The sequence below is a fragment of the Anas acuta genome, chromosome 1 (assembly GCF_963932015.1).
Source record: "Anas acuta chromosome 1, bAnaAcu1.1, whole genome shotgun sequence".
Taxonomy (NCBI): domain Eukaryota; kingdom Metazoa; phylum Chordata; class Aves; order Anseriformes; family Anatidae; genus Anas; species Anas acuta.
Genome location: NC_088979.1, coordinates 147,495,183 through 147,508,157, shown reverse-complemented (window position 1 = coordinate 147,508,157; position 12,975 = coordinate 147,495,183). Strand labels below are relative to the sequence as shown.

General features: G+C 47.2%; 1 long non-coding RNA gene across 1 annotated transcript; it reads right to left on the bottom strand.

Moving 5' to 3' along the window:
• Positions 1-1,243: 1,243 nt before the first annotated feature.
• Positions 1,244-11,439, bottom strand: LOC137846398 (uncharacterized). Its single transcript, XR_011090482.1, has 3 exons — positions 8,870-11,439; positions 6,232-7,742; positions 1,244-6,138 (listed from the first exon to the last, which is right to left on the bottom strand). It is a non-coding gene; the product is annotated as an uncharacterized lncRNA (long non-coding RNA).
• Positions 11,440-12,975: the final 1,536 nt, after the last annotated feature.

Below are 12,975 nucleotides of genomic sequence, written 5' to 3'. Positions count from 1 at the left end.
CTAGGTCTCCTAACCTTCTTTGGGAAATACTGTAAATCTTATGAGCACACATATGTAACTACCCTGAGCTGCTCTTCCAAAGAGCAAGCTTGCACATCGGGTGCTTGGTGCGAGTCCTTCACGGGAGACCTGAGGGCTTCCAGGGTGTAACCCCAAAGGCCAGAGTCCACCGTGGAGAAGCAGGGTGATCCACTGGCTCGTCCTTAACCACCCCAGCAAGGAGGAGACAAGTCCACAAGCAGCCAGGCCACTTCTGACAGAGCAAAAATATTTATCGCTGCCCATGCCAGAACAGCCCCAAAACACTGACATGAGATTTGGGTGAGAGAGGCATCCCTCGCTCCCCGCTGTGTTCACTAGCCGTTTGGAGAACAGCAGTCACTACATTTTTAAAAGCTGAAAGGCTTGACAAAACAATATTTAAATGCAGGAAGGGTGCCAAAATGATAAGTGCAGGGACTCGAGCTCGCCATTCATATGCAGAACAGGTCTAGTGCAAGCTGTTGCAAGGCAAACCTCAATTTATCTGTTTCTGTGGTCCCACCATCTCCAGCGTAGGGCAGCTCCCCCCAGTGCTCTGACATAACTGTAATATTTTCCTTTCTCGCTGCACACTGGAGATAAAATTTGATTAATCTCAAGTTTGTTTTTCTGCTGTGTGTGTGTAGAAGCTTAGGCGCTTTTGCCTGTTTTCGTGCACAGCACTACTAAGAAGAACATTGGCTATCCACAAGCATATAGGAACAAAACCAAATAACATAAAACAAAGATACACAACCAGTTCACAGCTCCTGAACTGGCTCCCTGCCATCAAGCTGGATGCCATTCTTGTGTACATGTGAGAAGTGTTACTTTCTTGTTTGTCTAATAAATACAGGCAAATGCACAATACAGGAAACTAAGACTGTAAAACAATCTCGAACAAGCTAAAGACATTAAACTGCACATGCCACATGAGAGACGGAGCAATTGCGCTGCTAGTTATTTCCATGTTTCCTAATTCTACCACAAGATACTCATTTCACTAGCTATTATGTGCAAAAATTGTTACAGCGCAGAGGGAAGCAGGGAATAGCTTGTATATCCATAGTGTGATCACTGCCAATACCCCAGTGCATGAAAACAAATGATTGCATTTTCCCTCAAGTATCAGAGTAAGAGGCTACATATCAAAAAAAAAATTGACTTAGTCCTATGAGGAGAAAAGCCATTTTTGAAGAAATAGCATTAGGAGGCAGAAAAGCAGAACAGAATAACTTTAGGGTCATTTCAAGAGAAAAGCAGAAGGCTTAGATAAGGGTATCTGTCATACCACAGGGGCTGGTCTTTGTATTAGCAAAGAAAGAAAGGAGAAATACATCTGAATTCTTCTTTGTTGCATTTTTAATTAATTTGTTCCCTCTACAATTTTTTAGGCTATAAATATTAAACTTTGGATGCATACTTGTTGCTGGAGCATCTTGTCAATCTAATTGTGGTGTTGCACAAGCCTGTAACTCCAGTGGCAGATCCTTTCCTCCCCCAGCTCAAGGCTCAGCGAAGGCATACTGAAATTTAGTCCCAGAGTTTGTCCCTTTCTGAGGAGCCCCTGCTTTTCTTCCCAGGTTGGAGCATAAGAGGTTTAGCCAAGGAAAGGCTGGGAACTATAAATGTAAAGGTGAAGAGGGAGAAGACGACAGCTTGATTGACTGGTCTTTCAAACACTTTGACTGTTCTGAATTCTAAACACAGAGAGAATTAATGAGACAGAACTGTCCTTGAGCATTAAAATTGTCAACGCTCAATCACTGAACACCACAGAAGAAGCACAAGCTTCTGCTCTCACCTGAACATTGTCAGACCTAACCTCCCTCCCCTTCAAGCCGTCAGCTTTAAGCCTACTTGTGACGGTGCGTGCTGAGGCAGCACTGTGATGGACAGGCAGGATGAACCCAGAGAGCAGATAGCCAAGCCAATGGGGCTGACAGCACTGGCAAGGAGAGCAGAAGGAAATCTGCTGAGTCCCAACCATGTACCTGGTTCTTCCAGATAAAGTAGGAAAGGTCAAGGTAATGATTTTTATCACCAGCTCATCATTTCTCCCTGTCACATAGGTTCTCAACAAGTATGAATCACTTTGTGCGGGACGTCTGTGCTTCTGATCTAGACAGTTTCTGAAAGGATAAAAGCAAGCTGGGCTGCAAAGTGGTCTTAGGTCTCTGGGGTGGTCTTGTGCCTGGGAGTCTCAATACTCCTGGGTCTGACAGGCTGACTCGGGCCCAGTTAACCATGCAGCAAGCAAAAACTCTACCTAATTTATACTTAAACTATTTTCTAACTGAGGAGACAGATTAATGGCTCTGTCTGTAAAACAATCCATATAATGTATTTCAGAAAAAAAATAAAAAAGTGTCACAATTAATGCTTCTGTACAACTGAATGTAATGAATCCTGATTGATGTCAACCTAATCCATATGTAAATGTCTTTATGAACCCAACAACCTCCTAAGAACCTTCTGCCTGATTTGGAGAAGCAACTGAAGTACGCCCTTGCAAAGGAGAAAGAAGAAAAGATGGTGATGACTTTTCCTCCCAAACCTCTCTCTGGTTAGTAGGTTAACTCAAAGTTCTCCTTGCTAGGATTCAATATGGCAGCTTTCAGCCTCAGTGGAAACTGGAATTACTGCAAATAACAGCAAGTCCATAAGAGGCAGGACCAGACAGCAGTGCCTGAGCCACTGAGTCTGAGCCTATGGCCGCAGACTGACAGCTCAGACACCCATGGGCAAGCACCTATCCTGATCTCCTAGTTACACCTAGGACAACAGACATAATCTGGAGCGGTACCAACAATAAAGTCTGTCCCAGATACATGTTAGGTGACCTCTTAAACGTCTAATCTGTAGTGGGAAGTGAGGCAAAGAGAAGTTGAGGAGAAGGACAGGGTCTCACCATGGGTGCTTCATGCCTTTGATTTGCAGGACCAACCATGAGTCTCCACCTTCGCAGTCCAGTTGAGGTAGCATTCAGCATCAAAGATGGGCTTTCACATCTGTCACCATTCTCTGTTTATTACCAAAGCGAAAATGAAAATACAATAATGAGCAACATACCCTGTAGCCTTGGAGCTAATTATGCAACTTTCTTCACAAACTAAGTGGAAAACACATGAGCTTGGAAGATAACCACGGAGCAATTAAACACGTGCTTGTCAACATGTCACAAGTACTGTGTTGTTACAGTTGAAATGAAAACACAAAATGCCATCTGATTGAACTTCAGAATAATTAGCACATCATAGCACAAAACCATGACAAGTACCTGTCAACAGTTATCAGCACAGCAATGACATTTTTCACTGTGAATAATAATGCCATTTTCCACTTTTGAATAGTAACACTGTTTTTTATTAGGAAAAAGCAGCATTGTTTAAAACATACAAATATATCCTCGATAAAACAAGATTTCGTTCTGCTAAGTTAATGCTCAAACAGAATTATTTCATCGACTTTGTAGCCCGATGTGTAATTCCACATGCAAAAGCAAACGAAGCTCTAAATCCACGTAACTCCTCGAGGGAGAGGATGCTGCCCGCGAGACGCTGCCTTCGCCAGCCAGTACCCACGTACGGCTAGAACACTTCATCTCTACGCCAAGCTGCAAACCGTGAATGCTCTGGACTTGTACTAAGCTGGTGATTTTTTACAGGACACATTTTAGTATAAAAATATACCAGATAGTCAGGGTGCTGTGGGTTAGTCTCAGCAATTTGGGGCAAGTTAATAACGACAGTTCGGCTGAGCTCCTAGAACAGTTTGCTGAGGCAAAGGCGTAAAAAAATAAAAATAAAAAATATTCTGTGAAGTTTTCTTAAGGTTATAAACTGCTCTGCTGGTTTGTTTTCTGTAAACAAGTTGGTTATTGATAGTTACGACTTAAAATACATGTCAAATTGCACATTCTTTTTTTGGATGGCTGTGTACAATTTTATGCTTGTTGACTATGACTTTAATTAACAAGTCATATGAGTTAGATACTTTGGTCTTTGGAGTCTGTTAAAGAAAAAAAAAAAAAGCATCATACTAGCAACAACCCACTGACAATCCTATAAAGACAAGTTATAAAAAAAAGGCTGGAAGGAATCAATTTAATGTGTTCACAGGTATTGACAGGGCAGTAGGGCAGTAGTCGAATCTCCTGCCTGACGCAGCTGAGATCAGTGTATCGATTCACCTGATTAAGTTAATTTCGGGAGCCCCGGGCTTGTCTGTCCGCCAGGATGGCAGCTTTTAATGCCAGCTGGAGGTAGCTCGGTGGCATCGCAACAAAAGTTCTCTATTTCTATTAACAGGATTAAGTAACTGAGATACAGAGACGGCTCCTCCTCACACAGAGCGCAGAAACCTGCCTCCAGCAAAATATTACATTAAATCACATCCCAGAGCTGTCAATTCTGCTGAGGCTTCACACCCCGTGGGCTGGGAGGTGTCTTGTCTGTCTTTAGCCATTTAAAAGGTGGGTACCTACCTTGCAAAGGAGCAGAGGGTTCTGCTATAACCCGTGGAAAGGTGCCAGCATCTCCACACGGCAAGATACCTCACCTGTCTTAGACACTTGCAGCTGCAGCTCCCAAATGGTGCAGAAAACCCAACTTGACCTACAAATTTGGACCACAGCCAGCACTGCCATACCCTGGTCTTTGTTGACACTGGCACGGCAATACAAATACTACAGAAATCCGCCTTGTATTTCAATGGCTTCCACTTCTGACTCGCCTCAGCGTGAAAGAAGCCCCTCTCCCCAGTGTAAGTTGCATAGCACTGGTGCCATGGAAAGAGAAAGCAGCTTTGCAGTAGAAAACTTGAGATGCTCAGGAAGACTTTCTACTAAGTGCCATCTTCCTCTGAGTGTTTGCTGTCAAGTTGGGTGATGAGGGATCAGGCAGATAAAGCTGACTCTCTGTGCCAAACTCCCACATCACACAAAATTCAAGTAAAATTTTGTTTAAAATGTAACAACGAAGATCTTTAAGGGCAAGATATGTCTCTCTCTCTGTCTCTATCCCCTCAAGCGCTAACCCCAATATTTTTACACTTCCACCCACCACAGAAAAAGGGCGAAACGCTACCAGAAGATTGTATCTGTGGGATTTAAGGCTCAGCAGCAAGTATGAGAAGAAATCACAAGGATGCAAGCTGCTGAAATTTCTGAGAGCTCTCCACAAATCTGCAGTGTCCACAGCCATCCTACAGCGACGCAGTTCCCGTTGTGGTTGCCTGACCCGAACCTGCTGTCCCACCGCGGGGGTGGCCAGTCCGATCTGTGACCACCACTGCCTGCTGAACTCCAGATCAGCAAGAAAACCACTGCCTGTCCCTCGGTTCAGGGGGAGGAAACCGATGCTCAGGAATGAGAACTGGAAGCGAGGGCAGAATAAAGCTATAAAACTGAAATGACAAGGGCACACGCTGGAATTCCAATAGCCAGGGTAATAAAGTTCCCACTTTGCCAGGTTTTAGGCATTGGATTTTTACCTCCTCTTGATGTGAAGCGGGCTGAGCTGATCTATTAGATCAGTTCTGTCACCAAAAGGGTCGACCGTATTCTCCTGTCTTCCCACCCCACTACTGGCTGCCTCATGAGCCTCATCAGCCCCCCAAAAAAACAACCTGAGGGAGGAGGGAAAGTGCAGAACACTACTCCTTGGTGGCAATTCCTATTTCTCCTGGTTTTGATTCTTAATATATTTCCCTATTTTGTTTTGATGGGGTTTATCCTCTTTGAGGAACAACCTTTAAAAAGAAGAGGGGAAGGGCTACATGGGAAACCTACCAGGCTAAGTACCAGATGGAGGCAGGGCCAGCTGGGTTGCATCGCTTTCTCTACAAAAAGTGTGTCAGCAGCGAGCACAGAAGGAAACTGAGCTCGTGGTTTCCAGTACAAATCACCCTCCAGAGACAATGATTATAAACCTCCTGTGTTCACTGTGGTTGGCGTAGGCAGCCAGGGCAGACAGACAGGGACTTCCCTGCAGCTGTCCACAAGAGGATCTGCGCTGAGAGGCTGTGTTACGTAGAGGCTGGTGGCTGGAAGATCTCGGGCAGACAGGATAATGCCTTTTGGGCATGCCAACACCATCACTTCAACTCACAGCGCAGCTGGAAGAGGACAAATACTCTTTAGCAGCAGTACAAATGTGCCTTGCAACATCTGTGCAATATCAGAATGACTCCGAAATGGAAATAAATTACCTTGCACATAAGCTGCAGGGCTAGCGATAACTTGTATGAAAGGAAATCTTTTGTTAACTCCAACACTTCACTCAGAAATGTTTCTTTTTCTACTTCAAAGTATCAAATGTTTGTGTTGTAGAGATTCAGAGAAAGATGCCTTTTCAGCCAACTTGGTTCAACAGTTCAAAAGATCCTGGGAAGATATTTAATTAAATTTCAATGTGATTTATATGGGTTTGGTATAAGTTCACCCCTTATTATTCCGCACTGCTTGTTTAGCCCCTAAAAGTCCTGCTCTTGGCTCAGTTTAGACAGGCAGAAAGGCAGGAGCTGCTCAGGAGGGTCAATGCTGACCCCGGGAGGTGGACAGGGGAGATGCCATAGAGGGATGAAAACACCAGAGCAGACCGAAGACATCTCTGGGGAAGGGGCCCAGTGAGGAACCTTTGAGGTTCAGTCATCACATCGCCCTCCTTCCAGCTCATCCCTGGCAGAACTTGGGAGCAGCAAGCTCTGAGGCAGGGGGAGCTCAAGTCTCAATCAGACCACGAAACAGTCGCTCAGTTTTGTAAGGCTTCTGCAAAGCAGAGCCCAAGGAGGGGAATCCAAGCATGAAGAGCCTATGCCATAGACGTCTTTAATCTGATGTCCCTTCACCCAGAACAAGATGATTAGGTAATGGGTATACAATAACATAAACCTAACATTAACAATACAAAACATACAATAAAGGTTATAAAAACATCAAATATACAGAGGGTTGCTTCTTGCAAGTTACCCACCTAAGCTTCCAGCACTCTGTGGTTTAAGGGCATCTACACCATAAGCTACAGCCAGGTCATTATTATATTAACCTCCCAACTGGCATGCTTATGATAAATCTCTTTTTCTGCATAGTTACATTTTTAGACCATGACATCCTGTGACAGGGAGTTTTCTGTAAGGCGGGGGAAAAAAAACCCACAGCCTTCCATGTTTTCTGTCGTGTCAGCTTCCTGCTAACTTCACTTCTTTCACCATAGCTCTTTTTGTGAGAAATCAGGCTCCTTGTTTGCCTTTCCCACAAGTTTTGGACAGCTAAAAACAAGCTTTAAGAGAACTCCCCAAGACAGGTCTAAAACTGAAAAAAAAATAAAAATAAATAAATAAATAAGTGAAGAATAAAAGGGAGGAAAGACATCAGCAGATTAAAGCAAAAGTCAGTATGTATCAACACGGAGGTTTAAAGCTCTGTGAGATTTCAGTGCAGGTTGGTTCCGTTCCTCCCACTACAAGAGACTCCAGAACACCTTTTCTTCTGTCTAACTCGTAGGAGGCAACATGTCTAAATCAGAGACACTGCTTTAAAGTGTTCTAGGGCAACCTCCCCACCAGGTTCCTTTTCAGGTTGCTTTGATTTCCACCATGACTTTACCTTCAAAGGTACTTCACAGCACACCAGCTGATTGCTCACGTACCTGTTCCCAGCCTAGTCAAGGTTGCAGCTCTTACCCTGCCACGCGTTCTTCGTCATCGTCTTCCTAAGCAATCTGAGGAAAGAATACTCAATTCATGTGCAACCCAACGTGACTATGTGTATATAAGACTACAAAGTGATGAAGTCCATGTTTTGAAAGAAATAATTTTGCAAAGATCCTGGATTCAGAGTGGAAGAATGTTTTTGTAAATAAACATGCTTGTAACGAGCAAAAAAAGCACAGAAGGTGGAATATATGCAAATGTGCCTTGCCATAGGATTAGACAAATTGTTTTGTGTCCTTTCTGTTACTTAGCACTGATCGACACTGAGAGTCCAGTGCAGAGCCACGTGGATGATTAAGGGAGAGGAGCATCTTCCTTACGAGGAGAAGCTGAGGGAGCTGCTTCTCTTTAGCTTGGAGAAGAGGAGACGAAGGGGTGTGTTATAAATGAAGTCTCAACTCAATCTGAATTTAGTAATATTTATAAAAGACAAGTAAACAGTGCTGGGTGCGCAGGGAGTCTATGCTCTACCAACACGCACACACGAACATCAAACCTTCTAAATATACTGAACAGTGCTTTTACATACTAAACCCGAGTATGCCTATACATATGTACAATCAGAAAATGTAACAAACAATCCTTTAAGTCTATGACTATCAATGTCCATGACTGGGGGAGCATAGCTGCCCTGGTTGAAGTGCTCCCACATTTTCCATGGCTTATAACAGTCTCCATTTTTTAAGTTGTCAAGCAACTCGGCCTTCGGGCCTTCTGTATCCTAATCTTCCCGGATCGAAGAAAAACCTATTCGTCTCCTTTTCAAGGCCAATAGGGCGTGGTTCAAAAGGCACCTCCAGGTCACCAGGGGGCGGAACAGCACAGGCCTGCAGAGGGGCTGATGGCGTAGCAGTAAAGGAGCCCGCAGCTCCCTCACCATCTGGCAAACCGCTCGTGTCTGACTGTGGCCCCACACGGCTCTTTAAGGCCCTAGAGACTGCTCGCCAGGTGCCGAGCAATTCCACTGCAACCTTCTCGTTTTCAGTTGCAGAGTCCCACACCTTGACCTCAACTGGGTCCTATATTTCAGGATCGTAAATTGTCTGATTGTTAATAAGGAGAAGAAGCTGTAAGGTTACCAGGACAGTCTTTGTTCCTAAGGGCGTATGATTCTCCATAATGCGCAGCTGCTTACCAGCGAGGGGCAGCTGTGTGCATGGGTCCACTTCTCTCAGCTTGAGCTTCTCTCCAGCTCCAGAGTGCCATTTCCAGAAACTTTCTGTAAGAGCTTCTCTGAGCGGTTTGCAGAGGTGATCAATGTGCCTGTTCCCGTCCTGGTCTCCATTCTGCCAGCCTGTTCCTTTTCATTCCTTCTTTCTGCTTCTTTATTGACATAACTTCATCGTGTTGCCTTTTTTTTTTTTTTTATCTTGAGGACAGGCTCTTCTCTTATACCCTTCTCCCCATAGCAGTCCTTTTCAAAAACAACTTTTCATTGGTCAAACAAATTTGCAAATAACAGCAACGGCAAACACCCAGAAACTTCCATGCCTTAAGGGCTGGAGAACAAGCAACCTGAATCACCCTTCTTTGTTCCCTCTAAGCTCTTTTACATTCCTGATAGCCTCATCGTTAAGAGTCTGATGTTATCATTAACCCCGGGGCTTTCCCACCCCCATGGCCACACTCTCAAATCTCCCCCTTCTGTATTAATATCAGCCATTTTCTCCACACGAGCTACCCCTCCATATATAACATACGCTCCTCCCCACAGCAGTTCTTTTCAAAACAACTTCTCATTGGTCAAACAACTTTGCCCGGCAACAGAAAACGCCCAGAAACTTCCACGCCTCAGCGGCTGGAGAACAAGCAACCCGAGACGGCATGGCCATGGCGTCTCCTGAATCGCCCTTCTTTGTGCCCTCTAAACTCCTTTACGTTCCTGATGGCCTCATCGATAAGCGTCTGATGTTATCACCAACCACGGGGCTTGCTGACCTCCATGGCCACACTCCCACATCTCCCCCTTCTTTATTAATACCAACCATCTTCTTGACACGAATTATTATGCCATGTATTGCAGGTGACCTTGTTAATGTTTATAAATATGTCAAGGACAAGGGTCATGAGGACAGAGCCAGGCTCTCCTCGGTGACATCCAACGACAGGACAAGGGGCAATGGGTGCAAGCTGGAACATGGGCGGTTCTGCTTAAATATGAGACAAAACGGTTTTTACAGTGAGGGTGACAGCACTGGAACAGGCTACCCATGAATGGGTTGTGGGGTCTCCTTCTCTGGAGACTTTCTAAACCCTCCTGGACCCGTTCCTGTGTGATATGATAGGTGTTCTTGCTCCGGCCGGGGGATCAGACTAGATGATCTTTCAGGGTCCCTTCCAATCCCTAATACTTTGTGATTCCTGGTCTCTGAGAATGGCAGCTTTCCCAGAGCAATTCCTCCTTCTCAGACCATCCATTGCTCTTTGTCCATTGCTCTTACAGTTCCTTGCCTTTGCCCTTGGTGGAGGTCTCTTCAGGAAGTCGGTGGATCCTCAGTGCCCTTGGGCTGCCCTTGCAGGAGGCCAGCAGCGCCTGCCAAGGATGCTTCAGGTTGCCAGGCCCAGTTCCAGAGCTGGCAGGCTTTTAGGAGACTTTTAGGAGACTTTTGCTGTCAGCCTTTTTCCCAGTTGGGCCAGGTCACCGCTGTGGCTGCTCCTGTCCCCAGCAGTTTCCCATTCCCATGATGATTTCTCATCCCCCAAATGACTCCTCATCCCCCAGTCTCCCTTGGGGACCGCCCCCCCGCAGCCGTTCCCCATCCAGAGCAGACATCCCCACACCAAATTGCAGTGAGGGCAGCATTCAGCGTCCCGACCAATGCAGGAGTAAGTGCAGGTAGAGGCTTTGCAGGGTGGAAAAGCTAATTTAATACTGGGATAATTGTGGCTGCCACCCCCAGCCCGTCCCCAGGTCAGACCCTGCTTAATCTGGGGACGAATCTCCTTGGCAGGTTGCCAGACCCCGCATGGTCACCAGACCGCGGTTCCTCCAGCTGGACCCTTGGCAGCCAGAGCATGTCCCCGACGTCGTCATCCTCCGGAGACCGTGGCAGTCCGCACCCATCCTGCCCCGAGTGCCGAGAAAAGCTTCGCTGAAGTTGTCGTTCCATGGAGGGGTTGCGCTCCCTGCGCCTGGGCGAGACACTGCGGGACTGATAGTTGGAGAGGCTCCTCTGCCACTGTTGCCGCCCCAGCCCCACATTGCGCTGCAATCTTCTGCGGAGCCAGCGGGATAAGGCGTCACGCTAGGCAGGCGGCACCAAGCCCATGATGGCCGTGATGGGCCCACGGCACATTGGGCAGTTGAGTCTTTCAGTGGCCCAGACATGGATGCACTCCAGGCAGAAGGAGTGCCTGCAAGGGTCAATGCGAGCCAGGTCAGACATCTGGCCCAGGCAGATGGGGCACGTCTCGTCCCCATGTGCCTCCTCTGGCTGCTCCTGCTGGGGCTGGTTCATGCTGCTTGCAGCCGCCCTGGCGTGGAGATGGTCATCCCCTGTGGTCTTCTGCCCTGGTGCCAGGCGCTTCTCAGCAGCCTGCGGTCCTCAGCACCTCCCTCAGTGGTCACTGACAGGACCTTGATGCCTCCTCTTGTGTCGCTGGCTGGACCTCGACGTGTCACGTGCCATCAGCAGGACCACTACAGATAGAACCAGGCAGAAAATATTCTACCAGCAAATGTACATTAGCTTGCTAGGTTCAACCAAGGTGTCTACAGTACTGTAGCAGTAAATATTCTTAGTATGGATTACAAACACTGCTATTAGAATGGCAAATATGCTGGTGATAGGTTATGCTTCACAAGAACACACTTAGGACAGATGGGGTACATATACGCATATATATTTGATAACATTACCAAAGGACTTTGATGGATGTGTGCAACAAAAAGGGCTTCGTGTGTGCTTTCTGCAACACCTCCGCCTCTCGTCTTCCAGCAATGGGACCTCGAGCTCTCGAGTACCAACAGCTGGATTGGACTCAGGCGCGACTCTCAGGGCACTTATGGCCAGCCAAATTTTGTGAGGCCATAGGGTGACAGTGACTCTGTGGTGGCATTGCAAGGGTCTCAGGGTGCCCCTGGTGGCAGCGCTGACAGAGGTCACCTGCCTGTGGTGAGAAACTGCTGAGGTGAGATGGCTGCTCCACGCTGACAGGAACAGTGTCTGCCAGGCTGGGGTCCAGGCCAGGAGGTCGGCCTGTGGCCTGGGAGCTGCCACTGGGAGCCAGGGATGTCCTGGCATTATCCCCCATATACCCGGCGCTGTTAATAAAGAATACCCGCTTGCTAATTCTCCAAAACGAATCTTGGAAAGTTACTTTGCTTTTTGCGTTCCCCCATTGATAAGGGCACAACAAGAAGCTGAGAACCAACTGGTCACCTGGGAAGGTGGAAATTGGCCAGAGACAGTGGGAACGTGCAGGAGAAATCTAGGGTTGTTTAGAGAAAATCAGAAATCGTGCCGTGGAGGGGCTGTGTTCTCTGCGTCTGGGTGAGACACTGCGGGACCGGTAGCTGAAGAGGCTCCTCTGTCGCTGCACAACAGCCCCAACAGCGCTACTGGCTGGGAGCTGGGTGGCTGGAAAGCTGCCTGGCAGAGAAGGACCTGGTTGATGGTGGATGGTTGGCTGAACATGAGCCAGCAGTGTGCTCAGGTGGCCAAGAAGGCCAACAGCATCCTGGCTTGTATAAGAAGCAGTGAGGTCAGCAGGACTAGGGAAGTGATCGTCCCCCTGTACTCAGCTCTGGTGAGGCCGCACCTCAAGTACTGTGTTCAGTCTTTGGCCCCTCACTACCACAAGGACATCGAGGCCCTGGAGCGTGTCCAAAGCTGGTGAGGGGTCTGGAGAACAAGTCTTACGAGGAGCGGCTGAGGGAGCTGGGGTTGTTTAGCCTGGAGAAGAGGAGGCTCAGGGGCAACCTCGCGGCTTGTGAGCTGTCGAGCCCAGCTCAGCTGCGTGGATGCTCTTCCTGATCAGCAAAATCGTTGTGCTAAGGAAGAGGTAGCATGTGTGCAGCGGGCATTACCATCTGACTGCAGCTACCAAAGGGGAACCTCAAAGTCTCGTTTCAGCAGTAAATGTGCAATGAGTAGCAGTTTCAGCATGCGGTGTTGGAGTGACCAGTGCAGGCTTACCAGCTCAGTGCAAACACCAGCTATTAACTTAAGCAGGTATTTTTAGCAGCCGTACAGCTAAGGGAGAAACAGTGCCAGCAGAGCCAAGAAAAGCACGAGCGAG